This window comes from Dermacentor variabilis, chromosome 8 (genome assembly GCF_050947875.1).
Source record: "Dermacentor variabilis isolate Ectoservices chromosome 8, ASM5094787v1, whole genome shotgun sequence".
Classification (NCBI taxonomy): Eukaryota; Metazoa; Arthropoda; class Arachnida; order Ixodida; family Ixodidae; genus Dermacentor; species Dermacentor variabilis.
This window is the reverse complement of record NC_134575.1, coordinates 129429749-129435748: the sequence shown is the minus strand read 5'-3', so window position 1 is coordinate 129435748 and position 6000 is coordinate 129429749.

Sequence of the window (6000 nt, the reverse complement as noted above, 5' to 3'; positions counted from 1 at the left end):
TAATCTACACTCAGCACACACGTAAATAAGTTACATTAGGTGCCACATTTACAAATCACTCATACAATGTTCTTGTGATTGTCCTTATTCAGATTTTTAACTTGGAAAGCATGACTGAGTAACATAAAGCCTCCCTATGGCTTGGCACATATACAGAAAGAAGTGTTTCTATAAACACTGGAAGTCATGGAAGGATGACTGACACATACCTCTTAATTCTTTTGTCTTTATGATTATCTACCACAGTAGTCTTTTGTAGAGTGAAACACATCCAGATAATACACTGTGGGCAACAAAGTGTGAATACCTGTTCTTGATTTCTACCTTTCTCTGGTGTCCCGCTAAGGTAAGATTGGTGCAAAAAATTGTCTTCTCAATGTATGCGTTCCCACAAAACAAAACAGGAGCAGATGATAAGCCACATTAATGGTGCGTGAAATAAAACATCTGTTCTTAACTTACCACTGCCATTCCAATCTGGTGCGATTTTCTGCTTTGTTGTGCACTCTAGCACAGGTGCTACGCAGTTCACTTGGTGCCCAAAGCAACTCTCACACCATAGCAGGATGTCAATATTGTTTTTCAAATTCTAAGCGAAACTCTGGTTATGGGGGACAATTGCAAACTTAGTTTTGCTTTGTATCTTCATAATGTTGTAGAGCAAGGTAGAAAGCAACAGATATTTATAATTTGGGTTGCCACTGTGCATTGCATGGATATGTTTCAATGAATGATAAAACTACATGGTAGATAAACATATGAAAAATAAGAGAATTAAGCTCGAAGTCTACCATATCAGTAACTGGGAATATTATGTGTAACTGAAATTTTGTAATTCCCATTGATGAAGAAACACTTTTGACAATATGTGCCAAGGCAACTAAGTCACTCATGCTCACAAAGGAAACAAAATAAAAACAAGCAAGATTGCAAGAAGTTCCAACTTGCAACCTAAAGTGAGACACCTCACATGACTGACTTATGTATTTACTGAGCATAAATTACATCTAGCGCATAATCTGCTTGTACAAGATGACGAAAAATGAGTTACTGCTGCTTTCTCTCTGGGGAATTTGGCTCTTCTGAACACATGCACATTGTGTGGCACAGCTGCGTGGATGTAGCTGGGCACAGCTGTTATTCAGCATCAGTCTGTTTTTATGGACCTGTACTATTATCGTTGTAATTTATAATTAGCAAATAGTCTAACTATTGGGTTGATCAGCTCCATTTTAAACAAAACATACTGACAGATTTCCCTGTTTATCGCTAACAAAGAGATGGGTACATCATTTCAGATTTCAAGAAACAGCTGTGGAACAGAACAAATGCTGAAGACCGAAAATCTACAACGACCAGTACCTTTTTTATTAAATGCCATGTAATAGCTCTTTCTGCAATGAATACCATTATTATCAAAAATTGTAGCCTGAAAAAATAATTGGCAAATATTTACAAAAGCGACAGGGATTAGAACTGCACGTTAATTTCAAATGTCTTCTTAAACAAGATCACAATATTTGAAGTTTCATTAACTTCAGCAAAACGCTGACATCCCATTATTGAAGCTAGTCAGTGCTGAAGGTATTGTTAGCTTGTAGGAGTCCTCAGACTGGCAGCTCTGGAATATTTGTCACCATACTTGGTGGAACATGCTTTGCTCTTTCAGATATTACTTTGCCAAAAAGCCTTCTGTAAGCCTTGTGTGACAATTCTGTGTGGAAGAGAAATCTATTTGATCATTACTTTTTGGGTATATGTATCTCAGAACTGGTGCTAGTCCGAGTTCTTACAAAGTAGACGTTATGGAGTACTGTAATTTTAATGCCTGCCACTGCTATAAATTTCTGGTAGTGAAAATTGTCGCACTTTCATGAAGCAGCTATGTTCAATAATTAGTGGCAGTCACCGCTGAAACACTCAGTACAAAACACAACATAAATACATGGAGTCAAAATATAAATGTCCAACAAGGTCACGTCTCAAGTCTACATTTCACAGAGCTGTCTTTTTTTCTGTTAGTGTGCCAATACCAATCGCACATTCACAAACATTTTAGTATTGCACTTCTGGTAAATGCAGGAAAATTCACCGTCTTTAACAGAAGCCCTTGGGAAGACAGCCCAGAATCACTTCGACAAGAGGACTTGCCTTAAGCTTTGCATCGCTATGTTGTAGGTCACTGTAGCAACGGGAACGTTTTGCTGATTGAATATTACTCGAAATATTTTTATTATTTGTACTAGAGGTTTGAAAAGAGACCCAATTGTAGAGTGCTTCATGCAGATTTCATATATTCCATTAGCTTCTGTTTAGCTGCTTCTTGAGTTATGTCCTACACAACAGCAAAATATAGTCATATTTGCAGGCACTTTCTTGTGTATTAAATTTTCACAAAAAGCAGTGTGCTGCAGTTAACTCAACTCCCTGTAGACTGCAAGGTGCCGATATCTATTCAAACAGCACGTAAAGTTACTAGAAGTATGCAAGATTAGTAGGCAGGCAGGCCTGCATACTAATCTTGCATACCTCTCATGTACTCTGAAAAAAAATTATTGAGAATACTTCAATAATTTTTTCACACAATAGCATGAGAATGAGCTTGTGCACTTATAATTGTCCTACACAAATTAAATTTCGCGTACATACTCTTCAAGATAAGCAGAACACCAATATCTAATTGAAATTGCAATCTGCAAAAATTATTTAAAGTGGCCTAATATTTTTTGCATAGTTCCAGAAATTGTACAAGCTGTTTGGATAGGTATCGCCACTTTGCGGTATACAACTAGCTAAATAAGATACAGCATGAAACTATTTGTGAAACTTTTATAAACAAGTGCCCATAAAAATATATTGCCACTATGTAGGACATAACTAGAGAACACCAGCTACACAAAAACCAATGACAATTCAAATCTACATAAAACTCCCTATGAATGGCCGTACATTCAAATTTCTAGCACAAATAATTTAAAAAGTTGTTTCGAGGAGCATTTCCCCTTAAGTGGGTGTCAGTGTTTCTACCAAAGGGTTACAAAATACCTTGAGGCATACCATAGGAAGTTTTATATATAGCACACACACGCATCTGCCTAAAAAGCCCCATGCCCTGCTTGCATTCCTTAGACATTTTTCTGCGTTCTGTTGTATGTCACCGTTTGCATCCCTTAACACTGACGGCGCAAACCCCAAAAAAACAGCCTATTAACACACTGAATCTTTAGGCTGTAAAGGGGTTGTATGCGAATGGGGGCAGCCAACTCTAGCATGAGAATAAAGAAATATTTGTTCTCGCATTAATGAAACCAGTCAAAATATAATCTCGCAAATGTGGAAATGAATGCACGAAGAACCTTGCCGATTGTTACATTAGTGTCCCGAACAAGATCTTTTGATGTTTATAATTCCTAGTTTAATTCACTTTCCTATATTAACTGGGCTCTGACCTAGAATACTAAGTGTAGGAGACTAACCCAGGCCTGGAAGCCAATATTTAAATCTGAAATAGACACTCATTCCCCGACCACATGGCACTGCTACGTCATCAGAAGAAGCATGCATCCATGGACATATAGTCTGTAAAATTATTTTTACATGATCTGTAGCGTTACTCTTGCACTAACAAATTCTGAAAATTAGGAAATACATCTGCTATTTAAAGCACTGTTGCAAACCCGTGTTTTTGAGAAATGCAATACTCAAAAGGTGTAATACAACCAATGTGTGCATGAAACCTATGCAGCTGCCTTTGACATTCGTCAGTGTGGCAAATAAGAACTGAGAAATGCCAAGGGTATCATAGCTTTCATGTTTCAAACCTTGTATGCGAGTACCAGTATCTTTGCAGTGAAAGGAAGTCACATTATTACCAGACTCATGAGAGGAATTTATGTTTCTCTAGTTCAATATATTCTTTCTTGTGCTCCTATATCCTTGAGTTTTTCAAAAATAACGGGTGCTTGAAATAAGTGCTCTATATTGCTCTCAAATTTATCCTGCACCAGAGCCTGTGTTATGTTACATTTCTTGAACACATTGCAGTGCTGTAGATTATCAAAGGAAGAAAAAATGCAGTAAGTTCGCATTTTAGCCTTCTGTACAAGAATTAAGAACCTATCAATTACATCCACAAGTACAAAAGAACTACGAGAAACGGGGCTTAAAGGCAGGTATACATTAGAATAGCAGGAGCTGATGGTGAGAATTCTAAGAGAAAGGAACTATTAAAAACTAGATACTAAAGACACATATGAATTATAATAACAGAAATATTTGCAAAGAATTTGAAGAGACAAATAGAATGTCTGTTCAAATCACTCCACCCCAACACTCATCCATGGTTCGATAAGTGATCACAGTCGGTGATGCTGTTTGGATAGATGAAAGTGAGGCACAACTGTCAAATAGGTAGCACATGTAGAGGGGTCACCAAAGGTTGCACACTGGTTGCACAGCAGGTTGCCTTGATCTCCGGACTCCCTCGACCCTGATGCGTTGAACCTGGTTATACGTCGTTTGCACGAGGCCTGGCCCGAGTGTGCGGCATGGCTTGGGTAAAATTTCGAGGCAACCTGAAAAACACAGATCCATATATTTAGCCCCAAAATATTCTGTACCATAGGGCAAATCTGAAGTTTACCCTCTGCACATTGCAGATGATCAAAATATTCTGTACCATAGGGCAAATCTGAAGTTTACCCTCTGCACATAGCAGATGATGAAAACAGACACAAGTCACCAGACTCAAGGTATATAAATGTGCAAAAGTGGAAATGAATGCAAAGAGCTGCTTATAGGATGGAATCCATCATTTTGTCTTTTGTGGATCAATAATAGTATATTAACATAATGTGTACATGACCCTCCCTATTTGTGTAGGTAGGCTATTCCATGCCAGCTGTTCCAACCTGGCACACGACCACTTGGAATTTTATTTTGAACACTGAGGGCCCTTCAATATAGAACAAATCTCAATTTCACGCAATACTTAAAGCAAAAAAAATTTTTACTGGCATAAACATTATGTCAAATTTTGTGTAACGCACCAAAGAATGCATCATAAAATGGCATAGCCAAAAATATGGTTCCTTCATTAAGAGGGCCGAATCTTTAACGACAATGAAGAGAGGCCTTACACCAAAAACTTAACTGCTTATTAGCCACGACTCAGTTTATTATGGCTGATTAAAAATGGACAAAATGGCTTATTAACTTTATTTTCATAGAAGTGACCTACAGCAAAAGCTGCAAATTTATGGAATCTATGTGTTTAGGACTTGGCCTGTGTGCAAGAATGGTATCAGAAAGATACATTATGCAGCAGTGCAGAGAGAGGAGGATGAACTTGGAAAAGAAGTCAGTTTTGGCGTACGTTTATCGGCCTACTTACCATTGAGGCAGCCCTAGTAAATTTATGCCAAATACCATGTATGAGAGTACATTGTATTGTTTTTAAATTGGTAAAGCTTTATCAAAGTAGTTTTTGTGTTAAGCAAGAAAAAAATTGTACAAGTGGTCTCTTGTAGTTTCAAAATTTGCATCGCATTTCGCCTAATACACATAGCCTCTTGGCGGCAAAGACAAAATGCATGGACTTGAGCATCCCTGCACGGATAGCAGGGAGTCTAAACTGATTCGAAGTTACTTCTGTTATTGCTGAGTGACTACAAGCCATTTCACTCAAAAAGACGCCGCTTAATTACAGGTATTTACCTGAATTTTTCTGTCGGCTGTCAGCCTGCTGGCATCATCACTAAGGCTGCCAACTCCCTAGTGGACATAGTCGGGACATGGTGGTGGCAGGATGCAGTAACAGAAGCCGCCAAAGGCTCCCAACTACCTAGTGGACGTAGTCAGGACAGGGTGGTGGCAGGACGCAGGGGTAGGAGCCGCCAGAGTGCACCTGCAACAAATTTGCACAAATGTTCTTAGTCCTACCATGTCACGATTTACAATAAAAATTGAGCTGTCTGTGTAACATGGCTACCAATACAAATA